Source organism: Rhinolophus sinicus, chromosome 17 (genome assembly GCF_057876585.1).
Source record: "Rhinolophus sinicus isolate RSI-liver-muscle chromosome 17, RSI-T2T, whole genome shotgun sequence".
Taxonomy (NCBI): domain Eukaryota; kingdom Metazoa; phylum Chordata; class Mammalia; order Chiroptera; family Rhinolophidae; genus Rhinolophus; species Rhinolophus sinicus.
The window spans coordinates 50,904,744-50,921,339 of record NC_142517.1 but is presented as its reverse complement, the minus strand read 5'-3'; the positions used below and the strand labels follow the sequence as shown (position 1 = coordinate 50,921,339).

At 41.4% G+C, this 16,596-nt stretch overlaps 1 long non-coding RNA gene across 1 annotated transcript; it reads right to left on the bottom strand.

The window, feature by feature from the left end:
- Positions 1-87: 87 nt before the first annotated feature.
- On the bottom strand, positions 88-15,492 carry LOC148754786 (uncharacterized). Its single transcript, XR_016019757.1, has 3 exons — positions 14,779-15,492; positions 11,366-14,695; positions 88-10,397 (listed from the first exon to the last, which is right to left on the bottom strand). It is a non-coding gene; the product is annotated as an uncharacterized LOC148754786 (long non-coding RNA).
- Positions 15,493-16,596: the final 1,104 nt, after the last annotated feature.

Here is a 16,596-nt window from a genome sequence, read left to right as displayed (position 1 = left end):
TTCTTTGGCGCCCTCTGTGTGTGTATATATATATATATATATATATATATATATATATATATATATATACATTCTACATACCACACTGTGATCTATCTTTTCAATAACAGTACACGAGTATCATGAATATTTTTCTAGGTCCTTAATATTATTCTATCTTGTAGTCTGCCTATATTCTGTTGTATGTTTGGGCATAATTTATTTATCCAGTCCTCTATTTGGGGCATTAAGTTTTTTTTTCAATCTCTCACAATTATATTTTTCCTACCTATTTGTATAAAACTTATTGATGAAGCTCATGTATCTGCATTCCAGGCATCAAAGACGATGCTTCCTGCAGTTGAAAACACATCTCTTTGCTCTCTGCAGAAGCTTGGTGTAGCTAGAGAACATGAGCAGGCTCTTTAAACAGTATGACTATGAACAGACTGCAGGTCCTGAAGTTAAGGATTGGAAAAGAAGGGCCTAAATTCCCATCTGATACAGGAGACCGCCTTCTAGTGCTCCTCCTGCCTCTGCATGGATGCTTGATGCCTTGAATAAGGAAACAGTATCTGTCATTAAAAGCAAGGGCTCTAGAATCACTTGCCTAGGTTTTTTTTGGGGGGTTTGGGGGGGTTGTTTTTGCTTTATTGTAGTTCCCTTATATCCTCATAGGTAGCTATTCTTTTTTTTTAATTTATTGGGGTGACAATTGTTAGTAAAATTACATAGCTTTCAGGTGTACAATTCTGTATTACATCATCTATAAATCCCCTTGTGTGTTCACCACCCAGAGTCAGTTCTCCTTCCATCACCATATATTTGATCCCCTTTACCCTCATCTCCCACCCCCCGCCCCCCTTACCCTCTGGTAACCACTAAACTATTGTCTGTGTCTATGAGTTTCTGTTTCTCATTTGTTTGTCTTGTTCTTTTGTTGTTTTTGGTTTATGTACCACATATCAGTGAAATCACATGGTTCTCTGCTTTTTCTGACTTATTTCACTCAGCATTACACTCTCAAGATCCATCCATATGGAAAGCAGTGTGGAGGTTCCTCAAAAAATTACGAATAGAAGTACCATATGACCCAGCAATCCCTCTCCTGGGTATCTACCCAAAGAATCTGAAAACATTTATACATAAAGACACGTGTGCTCCAATATTCATTGCAGCTTTGTTTACAGTGGCCAAGACGTGGAAACAACCAAAATGTCCTTCGATAGATGAATGGATAAAGAAGTTGTGGTATGTATACACAGTGGAATACTATTCGGCAGTAAGAAAAGATGCTATTCTTATATATTAAATGTGTATCATTTCATTCTAGCAAAATATGTGTTGGTGTTTTATGTGAATATATTTTAAATTTTATAGTAACAGCAATTGCTATACAGCACTTACTAGGTATCAGGCATTGTCCTAAGGCCTTAGTATACTTTAATTATTTCATCCCTACATGTAGTAATAGTAGCTGCAGCTCCATTTTGCACATATGTAAGCTAAAGCAGAGAGGTTCGATAACTTGCCCAAGATTCAACAGCTAATAATTAATGGAACTGGGATTTGAACCTATATGACTGTCTCCAAAACCCCTGCTTAATCAGTGCACTTCCCAGCATGGAATCTAGAACAATACATTTGCTAAATAAATGTCTTTCTACCTTCTCATCACTGAATATAACCATTGCAGACTCTAAGAACTGAAAGTCATATCTTCTCAGCAAATGGTTCCCTAGGCCACACTGAGGCCACAGTCCCCAGGAAGAGGAGTGAGGCATATTTGACCCGCCAGGCTCCCTGTTCCTACTGGGGATGCCACTTCTACTGCTGGGCTTACTAGAGCAACAGTGCCCACAGATCACTGATGCTCAGTGCAAATATTTTAGAGTTGAAAGAGAAATTCAGCTTGAAGTCTTACCAAAGAAAATACAGCGTATAAAGCCATCTCTAGATACATCATCCCTGTGAAGCCGTACTCATTTGATGACAGGTACCGGCACCCTGGTCCAGTGGAAAGAGCACTGAACCGGAAGTCAGGAGATATAAAGAGATATCTCAGTTCTGCTACTTTTTGGCTCTATGACCTTGGAGAAATCACTTCTCTTGGCCTCAGTTTGTCCATCTGTTCAATGAAGAATTAGAGTAGATGGCATTGCTTAGGTGCCCTCTGACTGTGGCCATATATGGTTTTGAAGAGCTTTATACTTAGAAACCTGAATCCTTAGAGGGCAGGAAGGAGGGTGGAGACCACTCAATGGAGCAGGGAAGCTTCTAATAAGGCATTTTAGGCAGTACCTGGAGTCAGGATCTGTCTCCTCGGGGGCTGCTACGCAGCTAAAGAGCTCTGGGGAGGTGTCACTCCACTAGCTTTGTACCTGACACAGTAAGAAGAACAAATTAAATCAGAGCTGCTGAACACTAACACTGGGAAGGATTTTTAAGCTTATTACATTTTTTATCCTTCAAGTCAGTATTCTTGCCTCTGAATTAAGGCAGTTGATGCCCAGAGAAGTAAACTGACTTAACCAGCCTCTGAGGTGTGATGGGAGATGTTTCAGGTTGCAGCCATGGGCCAAGGTGGGAATGGAGCCTGAGAACAGCGTATAGAAAATGTGTGAAGCTGAGAAAGGCTATAGAACTTGTCTTGGAATCAGAGTGTATGACTCAACACCAGGAAAAAACTCTCTGGAACTATTTTGCATTTGTTGCTATAATAAACATTATGATGAAAAACAAGAACAGAGAAATTAGAATCACCAGAGGGGTGTGTGTGTGTGTGTGTGTGTGTGTGTGTGTGTGTGTGTGCACGCAGGTGCATATGTATGTATAACCAGCTGATGCAATTCCCCTTGGCACAAATTAAGTTTAATTTAGAACGTGAGCTTGCTATGCAGTGGCCAATGTAATGCATCCTTATGTATAGCAGAATGTTTTATCTAATAAAGTAATATTTCTATCAAGACAAATAACCCTATGGTATTGCAACTTGTTCTCTATCAAATGAGCTCTGATGCCCTGAAATCCACAATTTTGAGATTGCCAAGTCCAGATATCTTTAAGGCCAGTGGTCTCACCTTGGCCAATTTCTTAAAGTTTGTGATCATAATTTAAATCCATGAAATGGTTTAAAACTAAATCCCTAACTAGAAAACAGAGTAGTGGGAAAGAGAAAAGAAAGAAAACCATGTCTCTAATTTGTTGTTTGGCTCAATAAGAACTATTTTATAAAGCTTATTGTTCTATTATTGCTTATCAAAATGTTACAAAAATAAACATTGTCACTCTTGAAATGATGCACGAACGAAAAGTGATTCTCAGAGAGGGGCAAAACCATTTCCTTAAGAGGCATTTGGGAAGGGGGAGGGTTACGTTTGGGGGCTGGATCAATGACTAGAAGTTTCTATTGGCACTCACTGCCCAGGGACCAAGGATATAAATGCGCCTGACAGTTCCACAATAAGGAATTTTCCTTCCCAGAATGTTCCACCCTTGCTGAGCCCAAACAGGAAGTTCCTCCATAATCTGTTGGTTTATTGGTACAAAGAGCCCAGGTAGTAGTCTCAGCTTCCACTTTCATGGAGCCATTGTTTTGTTCCCTGGAGGAAACATTCCTCCCTTGGGAACCAAGACCTCTAAACCAGCTGAGTCCGAAGTTGTGGGGACAGGAAGCAAGGAATAAAAAATAATAATATAAAAAATAAAAATCAGTAGTGTACATTAGGGGTAATTTTGAGAGAGTTTTCCAACCCTTAATTCTTGGAGCTGGGGAAACAGCAGCAAATCTTGGTTGCTAATGCAGAGCATATCTGACAGAACATTACCCCTTGCCCTGCAAACTGCCATCGCCTAGATGGTTCTACAACTGAGTCTTCCAAAGGGCCATCCTACTGTCCAATTGGGCCAGCTGCTTCAGAGTGATGGGGGATATGATAAGATGAGTGAATTACATGGGCATGAGCCCACTGCCAGATTTTATTTGCTTTAAAATGAGTTCCCTGTCAGAAACAATGCTGTGTGGATTATCACAATTGTCAATAGGGTATTCTCTAAGTCCACTGCTTAGTGTCCAAATGCCAATATCGGAGATCAACACTGAATCCTTGATAGGGGCACTATTCCATGGGGAACCAACAACACATGGTGGCACTTTCATTACATATGAGCATTTCCATCAGGGAAGGGGCAGTGCTTTATTCTCCCTGGAGTAGATAGTTACTAGCGATATAGGTTTGCCTTCCTTCTCCACAATGCTCCTGCCATGTGTGAGTTTTCAGAATGCCTTATTCACTATTATGGTATTCCTCCACTTAGCCTCTCAGCGTAGCTGCTTAGGTTTCCTCACTGCATGGTGACTGGTTTCCAAGAAGAATTCCAAGAGAAAGGAAACGGAAGCTGCCAGTCCTCTTAAGTCAAGGGTCCGAAATCCCAGAACATCACTCCCATCATATTCTATTGGCCAAAGCAATCATAGGGCCAGATTTGAGAGCACGGGAAATAAACTCCACCTCTTGGTGGGAAAGTGGCATGTGCCTACACGGAGGGAAGGAATTGGCAGTGGTCATCTTTGGAGACTACCACGGTGCCTGATAATTTTTCCTTGTCCTCCAAAAAGCTTAGTGCCTTCAGAAAGCTATGTCAAATTCTATGATTTGAGTAGAGGTTGACATTATTTTGCAAAATATTAAACTAAGGATCAGAGAGGGAAAATATCCAAAGAGTAAACTAAATCCAGCAAGCCCAATCCCAAAACATTACCAAAAAGGAACCATAGGGCTGCTCACCTTGGAATCCAGCAAAGGAAGCATCACAGGTGCTCAGCCCACTACTACCACCAACTTCCTCATCTTCAATCATGATGTATGAAAATCCTTTCCTTTTCTTTCCCTCCTCCCCTCACTACCACCATTGAGCTTCTCTTCTGTGCCTTTGCTCAATTGTCTGAGTCCTCTGTGCCACCGTCACGCAAGGTACTATCATAGTTACATCCATGCCTCAGCCCCATTTGTCTCAGTCACAGACCAAAATCTAAACTACCCCAGTCTTCATGCTCTTGAACTCTTACTCCACAATACTCTGTTTTCCTTTGTGCTTATTTTTTAGTGCATGGCCTGTTCTTTGAGAGGGCCATTTACCAGGAAATGTTCTGCAGCATTTAACAAAGGAAGAGTGCCATGGTCCAGGAGGTAAAAAGAAAAGTGGGGGGCGGGGGTGGAGTATTGAGAAAAATTACCAAATCCTCAAAAACTATTGTCCCCATTTCATATTTGACCCAAAATAAAAGACAGCTTCCTTCCCCTTGTTTTAAAGAAGGGGCAAGGCCCAACAATGTTACATGTGGGGAACAGTACATTTTTTATTTATTTATTCATTCAAACAACTGAATTTTCAACTATTATATACCAACCCCTATACTAACACATGGCATAATAGTGATTAGTCCCGTCCATTCCACGTCCAATGACATCAGTCAGCCAAGTGACTCAGGGCCTTTTATGACATATGACATGAGGTCTGATCCTTACGTACGCTCCTATTGCCGGGCAGCCAGTACCATGGAAATGTATCTTCTTCAAGATCGAATTGTGGCCCTCCTACCTCAGAGATCAGTGTCCCGAGGTGATTTTAGAAAGGTATGCAGCTGTTCAACTCTAACACCCTGTTTTTTTATGGAATGTCTAGAAGGGAATGAGAGCAGAGTGCATTATCGGAGTCTTCCTGTGGTTGGATGACATACTCATGGAGTTCAGAGGACAGGGCACAACTTTCCTTTTCCATCAAGTCACCCATCACTGAGAATCCACCTATAATGTGGGTATAAAATTTTCCCTTCTCTCCCTGATCTCTTTTCTGTCTTCGCTTAGGTCCCTTCTGTTCTTTTGCTTTATCTTCAAGGCCATGATTGAGTCGTCAAAGTGGAGCATCTACAAGCAAATAAACCTTTCTCCTACTGATACTGACCAACTACCATTGCATAACTGATTTGTTAGGAATGTTTCTGTCCCTTTGTTCTATTATATCAAAGACCCTCTACTCATCAAGGTAAAGGGAAGGAGAAAAGTAAGGGGTGGAGGAGAAAGAAAATTCCATCATGTCACACACTGTCCTCCCTCCAAGCCTGACCTTTTCAAGAAAAACAATGAAGAGAAATTTAATTCTCTCCTTTGCAAGTGAGGAGACGCTGTTCTGGACAACAAATGTGTGTTTCATAACAACCACAGAATAAACTTGGATCACACTTGCATTCAATTACTTTGGCTGAGCCTCTACCATGTGACCTGGAAATTAAAAAGTATGTAGAACAGAGTCAAGTTGTGGAAGGGATCTGGGAAATTATCTAATCCAACCCTGATCAGATGCACCAGTGACTGATTTATTGCATGTGAAGCCTAAAATAGGCATAAGATGATCAGCTTTTAATTTAGTGTGAACATAACTCTTCACTCAGAGGGAGGAGGCTTTTCATTGTCAATCTTCAGACAGACCCAGTGATACAGGATTCGGGTCACTACTGAAGTCCAAATAATCACAGATGCCCATTGACAGTCAGGCAGTCACCCCCCTGAGCGTGAACACCCCAGTGCCATGGAGCTCACGCTCTCCAGAGGCAGTGGATCTCTCTACCCTTTGGCTGTTAGAAAGCTCTTCTTGGCTGTATGCCAACCTCTCACTCTCTACTCTCACCCTCCACTCACTGTGCCTTGCAATACAGAGCACTTAACGAAGTGTCGACCCACAGTAGAGTCCATAAATACTAACTACTTTTAGAAGCGGGGGAGTGGGGGTGGGGGGGAATGTGTTGTAGTTTTTCTGTCAGAAGCCTCTATTTAAATAATTTATTAAAGTTTATTGCCAGAATATCACCGCTTGTTTTAGTCTGTAAATATGAAAGCTTTTACAAATACCTTATATTGAACTGAAACACAACTTAGAAGAAAGACAGAGTACTATTTATCCTATTCTCGGACATAATTTTCTGTAATGGCAAAAGCAAAACTCTATTTATTTGTTAATCTGTATATGGAAACTTTCAAGCACATATAAAAATGAGGGAGATGGTGAGATCACCTATCCATTACCCAGCTTCAACAACCACCAGCCAACTGCAACTCTAAAACATTTTCTTTAACATAATATCTGAGACTTCCTTTAAAATAATATGGGTGGGAGTATATACAAAATATAATTAACCATGAGTTGATAATTGTTGACTCTGGGTGGTGGGCACATGAGTATTAATTATACTATACTCTCCACTTTTTTATGCTGAAAATTTCCATAACAGAAAGTAAATAACTTTTCTTTTGCTCATTGCCCACTCCTAATTGTTTGCTTTCAAAACCATGAATCCATGCTTTTTGTGCCTTGTATCTATTGGCCTCTAGTTTAACCCTCTGTGATCTGAATTTTTCCATGCATCTTCTTATCACTGTAATGACAACCTTGTAAATACAAAATAGTCTGAACATGTTCTTTTGCAGCCTCACATGTATTTACTAATGAATCTCTGTATTTGAAATACGTAGTGCACACATAATATGTAGGTGACTTGTAGCTCCATTATGCAGATGCCTTGCTTCTCAGGCCAAAAAAAAATTTCTGTTAAAGGAATTGGACAGTCCTGATGAACTGTAAAAGTTAGAAAAAGTTTCATTCATTCAACATCTCATTTGCTAGATGCTGCACAGTCTGGGGAGGCGGGGACAAAAGACAAATTATTCTTCACTCTGCTTTCTTGACCAGTGTTCAGGTAAATTTTATAGTATTGATAAAAGTAAAAGACCATAGGGATCCCCAGCATCTAGAATATTGCTCAACATGTAGTAGATTCTCAATAAATGTTTGTTGAGTGAATAATGTATGAGTGCATTGCTGGATATCACATTCTAATGCCCAGTCTCCCAACAATGAATTAATTATTGAGAAGTAACTTTTGAAACTCAGTGGAAAAAGTAGGGAGAATTTGCTCTGCTACAGTCATCTTTCTAGGGCCTCAACTTTTTTTTTTTTCTTTTTTTTTAAGATTTTTATTGGGGAAGGGGAACAGGGGAACAGGACTATTGGGGAACAGTGTGTACTTCAGGACTTTTTTCCAAGTCAAGTTGTTGTCCTTTCAGTCTTAGTTGTGGAAGGTGCAGCTCAGCTCGAGGTCCAGTTGCCGTTTTCTAGTTGCAGGGGCCACAGTCCACCATCCCTTGCGGGAGTCGAACCGGCAACCTTGTGGTTGAGAGGACATGCTCCAACCAACTGAGCCATCTGGGAGCTCAGTGGCAGCTCAGCTCAAGGTGCCGTGTTCAATTTTAGTTGCAGGGGGCGCTGCCCACCATCCCTTGAGGGAGTCGAGGAACTGAACTGGCAACCTTGTGGTTGAGAACCCCCTCTCCAACCAACAACTGAGCCATCCGGGAGGCAGCTCAGCTCAAGGTGCTGTGTTCAATCTTAGTTGCAGGGGGCAGAGCCCATCTAGGGCCTCAACTTTTGATTAGCTTTGGTTTGAAGTTAATTTGGGAGTCTAAAGTTAACTTTTTGGTTGCAGTATTTGATATAGGTGAAGAAAATTGGAGGGTCATGTGCAATATGCAAACAAGACGAAAGAACAGGGTGAAAAACAGGTGCAATCTTTCACAGCCAGTCCCATTAATTGTTTAGTCTATTGCTGTATTAAAAACTGCTCTTTCTTTCTCTTAGAAGCCAACATTGATCTGTCAACGATCTCAGTTAATTCCACTGTAGACCTGATTCAGGAGCAAAGGAGTAAAGGGTCCTCACTTGTTAGTCACTTCGGAGCAAAGACTCCTCAGACTCCAGATTCTCTCTCTTTGGTATCCCAGAGAAGCTATTGTCTTCCTCAGTACCCAATTCTAGGCCCAGAGTGTGACTCCTGTATGAATGAGAGGGAGAAGTTCCAGGGAGACAGAGCCCATCTCCTGAGATGGGTGTTGGTCACACCTACCTTGGGGTTGGGTAGCAGGATATTCATTGCCAGACAGAGCCTGAAAGACAAGTAGGAAAGTGAGGCTGAGGCTAGAACTGGCGATGGACAGGGATAAGGCCAGTCCATAAGGCAAGTATAAGCTCAGTCTTCCTGCCAGCTTTCTGGGGCACCAGTTCCAGAGCAGCATTTCCCCCTCCTTCAGCTTCCAGGAGCCAAAGCCCTGCTCAGGGAGCCCTGTCAAGTTCCTCATATACAAGGCCACGGTGCCTGCAGCCCCTTATCTGAGTGCCCATGGGTAACAGGTCCAGAAGGCCCACGCATATAAAAACACACCAGCCCAGAACCAGCCAAGTCTGCACCAGAGTGAGCTCATGGGACCCAAGCATTGCTCTACATGGCAGCCACCTTAGGTCTTTGGTATCCATCCTAAACCTTTCCTGTTTAGGTGATACCTTTACTATTTTCTGTGGACGTTTTGCTACTGTTTGACTAAACTGCATTTCAGACCTCGGGGACCCATGGTTTCTGGAAGCAACTGGCATCTGGCATGACTAAGTGGTGTCACATACCTCTGCACATATATATACACAGGTCTTTCTTAGGTGTAAATCTGATACTTAGTTAGTGGATAGCTACATATATAAACTCTAAGAACTACAGGAGAGTGATAGTATTAGCAAGAACTATGTAGAAAGAACAAGAAAGAGAAACGAGACGCCTACACTCTGTCACTGACTTGCTATGTGACCCAGATAACTTGCCCTGTTGGTCCTACATTTCCATGTCCCTAAAATTAGATGTGATGTACTGTATGTGTATAAGTTTCCTCCCTGCCCTAATAATTTGTGGGCCCACAATTATATGAAACACCCGTAGCTTTAGCAGGATTTCCTTCCTCCACCACCCTCCTTCCCCAGATTCTCTGAAATATATACAAGGAGCTACTTTCTATTTTCCCAAAGAAGAGATATTGTTATACCCATAATTTTTCCTTATTAAATGTTTTCTGAATAAATAAGAACTGATGGTTATTTAGAAAACTCTTCAAAATTTTTAATGACCAAAGTTATGAAATAATGACCCCCTGATCCACATATCTCTAGATTATTTCTTTCCCTGAGTCAATGTGTACTCCAAGTTTTTTTCTGTTCAAGCAAACTCAGCAGTCTACATAAGAAGGACGCGTAAGTATGGAAATCAACACCTGCCCTCACACTTTGGGGCCACCACACTGGTTAATTACTTAATGTGGCACTCAAGTTCCCCCATGACTGGGTCTCAGTGTAACTCACCAAGCATAGCTCCCATCACCTTACCCTTTCTCAACTCACCGAGGTGATGCCTCTCTTTTCCCAGAACAGGACCTGGAATCCCACCTCTCTCTTCTTGCTGTTTCTTCCATCTTCATAGAGCACCATTTTGCTCAGCCTGGTAGGCTCACTGCTGAATACGGCGATGGGGCAGGGAGTTCCTGTGTATTCTATAACAGACCACGTTTTCCATACCACATTTAAAAGGATTGCTAGTATTTAGTAAGCACTTATTATATGCTTAGCAGGCACTCTGCTAAAGGTTTACATTTTATTGTCCTATCAACCTTATAAAGTAGGCTCTTGTTTTTCTGCCTTTCGTGGATGACTCAAATAAGCCTTGAAATGATTCATCTACTTGTCCTGGGTCACTTGGCCAGCGGGTGGTAGAGGATGGACTTGAGCTTGGGCAATCTGATGGCATTGCCCACTCTCTTAACCACCGTGCCAGGTGATGGTAGGATTATGTGTCTACCCCAAGAAAAGGTGAGCAGTCTGAGTTCAGGTTCTTCCTCCAGCTTATGCACTGACACATCAAGTACAGCATTAAAGGAAGCTGGCATTTGATGAATGGGTGAGTTACAATCCTGCATACACTGGGAACACTCCCTGACTATTATTTCCTGTGAGAATAGACTTTCTCCCTCCTAAGCCATACAAATCTTTTCTGATATCTCTGGTACACTTGCCATGCTATTTTGAGTTTGAGTAAGCTGTGACTGTGACAACAATTCTAATAATTCATAAGCCCCTAAAGGGCAGAGCTGTGTCTGATAGAATCGACTGGACTCAGTGCGCTTGGCTGGGAACCCAGGTTGACTTGCAGAAGAGAGGAGGTATCTCTGACCCCCAAGAAACATGGCTACACTTACTGCCTTCAGGAATCTCCACTCAGATAGGAAAACTAGGTCATCCATTCTTGGTCCCCCTCTCACCTCACAAGGAAAGCAAACAAACAAAAATCTGCAAACTTTCTTTTCACGTGCTGAGTAACCCACCACTTAGAGATTATCAAAGGCTTGACTATCTCATTCCTGCCCTGAGGTAAGAGGCAGTGATGTGTCCCTTGGGTAACAGTATGTAACAGTATTTACAGACATTACAGACATTTCATAGATTACTGAGCTAAGTAACTCACCAAGTGAAGGGGGCATTTGCTAACACATCAGGATTCATCACTGTTGCTCCTGGGCTCTTCCTACTGACGTCTCAGTGTCACACCTGCTGTGCAATGACATACCACAGGTTCATCTCCACACGGTGTTATGTTCAAGATGCATATAAGAGCCAAACAAGTAATTACAGAAGAATTGTATTAACTTGCTTTTCTAAAAGGAGACAAAAGTGATCAAACTCATAAGTTGTAGCACCATTTCTCTTATTCCTATGTATCTCCCCCCTACTTCCTACCTCGGCGTCCTCGGGCACCTCTCATTTGCTATCTCCCCCTCTACCACATTGTCCACTTCCAGCCTCTGTGGCCTCAGTTTCCTCAGCTCCCATATACCTCTACCTTTCTCCCTAAGTCATTTTTGCCTGCCGTAAAATCTTTTTTGACCCATTCTCGCAAAAAATGTAGAAACTGGGCTGGCAATGACAAATTTAGGATGTGAGTTATGGGGAAAGCATGGGGGAGAGTAGGGAAATGTTGATCTGGCGTTATGGTGTTCACTTTGGTGAAGTGGGGGGACAGGGAGGTATATGGGTAATCCATGATTAACATTGATTGTCACAAGAGTCTTATGCCTATAAATGGTAAACATACATGCAATCATAAACGTATTTTATTTAGTGCCTCATAAAGCATTATAATGAAATAGAAATTAATTTATACCCCAACTGAATTGAAAAAAATTTTTCAATAGCTATCAAAAATGCATAAAATATAACACTATCTTCTATTTTAAAATAGCCAAAAATATGTCATGAAATAATATTAATCTATGCATTTCTCTTTGATACGGCAATCTCATGCTTAGAAATCTATACCTAAAATACACTGGCAATAATATAAAATGATGTACACAAAACCTAGTCATTGTAATGTCATTTGTAGTAGCCAAAATCGAAAAGAACACAAACGCTTATCAGGAGGTGTGAATAAAATATGTAACATCTACCCAATGGAGAACTATGGAGCTGAAAAAAAGGGATGAGGATTGTCTCCTAACTTAATGTGGAAAATTCTACAAGACACAAATCAATAAATAAATGGCAAAGGAAGAGGGGGACTATTATAAAGTAAAAGAAAATTGAGATATACAACCAAATGTGATGTGTGGCCCTTCTTCAGATACTGGTTGAATCAAATAGGCTATAAAAAGATATATTTGAGATAACATAGGAAATTTGATTATGGACTGAGTTAGATGATTCTGAGGAATTATTAATAATTTTTTAGGTGTGATAGTGTCATTATGGATTTTTAAGAACTTGTCCAAAATTTTTAGAGATGCCTATTGAAGTCGGTAGGGTGAAATGCCATGCTATTTAGGACCTGCTTCAAAATTCTCCAGCCATGAACAAAAAACCAAAAGGAATCAATGATGCAAATATGGCAAAATCTTGATAATGTTAGTCTGGGAAATGACTATATAGAGGCTCATTGTATTATTCTCTCTATTTTTAAGTATGTTTGGAAATTTTGTACTAAAAAATTTAAAATCAGTAAAAACAAAAGCAGAGGTATATAAGAGCAAGAAGTGTAAATAAGATGTATCCAGGACTGGAGTTTGTACACAAATGAATTCCATGTACTCCTGTACACATGTTACAGGAGCGGCCACAAAACTGGCTCTATGCTTGTAGCCACCAATGTGAAAAAGGAGATGGGAAGAGTGAGAAGGTTCTCAGTGGCTACACTGTAAAAGCAAACAAGGCTTTCAGGTGGAGCACCATTCCCGATGCAGAGTCCTGAGCAAAACCTCTCCTATGGGTCTTCATTAGAGAGCCACTGAGAGGTGCCTCAAAAAAGCACCGTCCTCAACAACACGTTCAAAACAAACCCAGGAAGGCTTCCCTGGGGCTGTGACTGGACTCCCGGGCCTGCAGTTCACCATCTAGCTCTCTCAGTTCTGTGAGACTGCGACCCTCAGTAATGCATAGATTTCAAGTGTAGGAAGCAGTGCAGACATAACACCCACTCATTTCCCTCTGTAGTGCTTAGGACCAAGGACGGCTCTCTGTTCTTCCCTACTGGGAACTGTTTGTGGAGCTTATAGGTGGTCCTTTGTAAATAACACTCCAAATGAATAAGTGAGGACTGGACTATTAAAGCACTTCCTCAAGGGCTCAAATGCTCCATGCCATTGATTATACAATAATTTTCTAACGAAGCTCTGTTTGAAATATGTTGAACGTGCTCTTTACCTGAAGTAATATTTTTGTCCAGCCATATTTTCTACATTTAGAAAGAAAATTAAGATTCTATCTGTCACTACAGCATTCAAAACTAAATGGATAAATTTTCATGAAACTTGAATGCTATGTTTGGAACAGTTAAAGGCTGAGTGGTATATATAAAAGTTACAAAGGTTCCTGAGTGACAGAGGGAAGAAATAATCATTCTTCAGGATGGCTGAAACAGAAGTATAATGAAAGGCCCTGATGAAGACTAATCTGGAGAAGCACGCAATGCATGCAAAGACTGTGCACAGAGAAAACAGTGGTTTCACTCAAAAATACGTGATCTGAAAGCAAGGATATATTTATTTCAGGATGATTGATGATGTTTCCAAGTAACACTAGAGAGGTCAGCCAGATCAAAACTCTTCACTGCATGAACATGACCTCCAAGCTCACACCAAGTCTTTGATCATGCTCTTTCCTTCTTGGATTTTTTCTTAGATGAGAAAACTGGCATCAAGACAGGTAAAGGGACTAGCCAAGGTCACAGAACTGCTGAAAGACAGAACTAGGATTCAGACCCTAGCTCACCTGATTCTAAGCACAACACTCTTTCTGTGACACCAAGACAGTTCTGGAAAGAGAGGACTTGAAAGAAAATGAAGGACAGGAGAGTGAAAAATGTTGTGCAGGACAGAAGAGGCTGAAGGGAAAGTTGAAGGGCATCCAATTTTTTATTTTTTTTTAAGATTTTATTGGGGAAGGGGAAGAGGACTTTATTGGAGAACAGTGTGTACTTCCAGGCCTTTTTTTCCAAGTCAAGTTGTCCTTTCAATCTTAGTTGTGGAGGGCGCAGCTCAGCTCCAGGTCCAGTTGCCGTTTCTAGTTGCAGGGGGCACAGCCCACCATCCCTTGTGGGACTGGAGGAGTTGAACCGGCAACCTTGTGGTTGAGAGCCCACTGGCCCATGTGGGAATCGAACCGGCAGCCTTCGGAGTTAGGAGCATGGAGCTCTAACCGCCTGAGCCACCGGGCCGGCCCCAGGGCATCCAATTTTTGCCAAGCTCCAAGTTATGAAAAAGCCTCAGCAGCATTCTCCATAAAGCACAATCAGTGATGTGTCCTGTAGAGAAGGAAGAGGGTTGGAGAGAAGAATAACACAAGACTACTCCAACCCCCTAAAATGAACCCACTGATGTCACCTACCTTGCCCACTTTTTCCTATGTCAGTTCCTCAGTCCACTTGTCACTGGCATTCTGCTAGGATTGGAACTTTGATATGTCTGCCTCCATAGAATCAACCCAGGACTTTCCTATCCTCAGTAGTAGGCTGAGGGCTCTGGAGGGTGGAAAGGAGAGAGGTCTGGATAAACTCTACATGCCCTGTCTACTTTCCAAAGAGTACAATCAATACTTTCTGATATCAGCCAAACTTTCTGAGACCTCTTTCCTTTTCCCGTTCCAAACTGGGAACCACCTCTATCATTGTTCCCAGACATGACTCCTTTGCTGTTTAGTATCTTACTCAACAACTTGCAATCTCTGTCCTATAGCTGGGACCCTATCACCACCAACTAGATATTCAGCCCTGCCTCTCTCTGCTTCTAGAATAAAATCTTTTGCTCTTTGGAGGCAGGGCAAGATTGGGCAGGGAGATAGATTTACAGTGGTTCTATACTATGTTTCCATTAACAGAAATTCTAATACAATATGGTATAAGCAATTAAAGGAATTTACTTTAAAAATCAACATTTTAGGTACCCACATCTAGGAGTAGGTTGAGTTTCAAGAAGACTTGACCAAGTGGCTCAACAAAATCATTGAAATCTGTTTTGTTTTGTTTCTTTCCCTTCTATCTTTTTGTCCTATCTTTTGTGACAGGGACTTAAACTAAATCTGGCTGCCCTGGTAGTTGCAAGACGGATGCCAGTATGAACTAGACTACATATATGTTTTTGTTCACATTCAGTGGAACAGAGTAAGCTTCTTTCCTTCGCCAATCTTAGAATAATGGTCCTGGTTCTCCCTTTGTTTAGAACAACTAGGATCCATCACCCCTATATGGGCCAATCCCTGTAGCAAAGGGGTTGAAATTACACCACTGATTTGGGCTGATCATGGCACACCTCTGGATATGTGGGAAATGAGAAGTGTCAGTCCTGCTGAAAGAGCATGGCTGCTACCCAAAGGTGGCGAGGGTGGGGTGGGGGGGATGCTAAGGAAGAACGTGACAATATACACAACAGTTCCCACAGCTGGTTGGGCCCAAACTGGCTGCCCTTTTGTCTCCAAACTTTGCTCCATAGCCAAACCCAGGAGATGTGTTGGGCCTCTACACGTTCTGGCTGCTGGACCAAAATTTTCCAGGCTACAGATTTCTTCCCGTGGCTCAGACTTGTAGTTTAGCTGTGCTGCCAGTAGGGGGAACAGTCATGCCTTACTCTTACCTTGTGCTCCAGGGTCATTCCCTCCTTCCTTAAGGAAGTTTTAGCTCTTTGTATGCTACCTCGAATTCTTGTTTGCTTGTTTTATGTTTTTAGTGATGCTATCATTTGATGTCTCCCCCTTGAATTTTATACTTTTACTATTTATTTACTAATTTCTCTCCTGTGGCTCAACCTCAAATTATAATACATGCAGTGACTAAACAGAACTAAGCAGAGCTAGGCTTCTTTATATTTTATTTTTCTAAATTGAGATCATTGTAGAGTTGTAAGAAATAATACAAAGAGATCCCCTCTTATACTTTGTTCAATTTTCCCCAATGGTAACATTTTGCAAAACTATAGCATAATATCACAACCAATACATTGACATTGATGTAATCCACCAGTCTTATTAAGATTTCCCCAGTTTTACTGGTAGTCATTTGTGTGTGTGTGTGTGTGTGTGTGTGTGTGTGTGTGTGTGTGTGTGTGTGCTGTTGTATGCAACTTTATAATTTTATCACCAATATAGATTCATGTATCCACCACCACATTCAACACAGTCAAGATATTGAACAGTTCTTACATTGCAAGAATC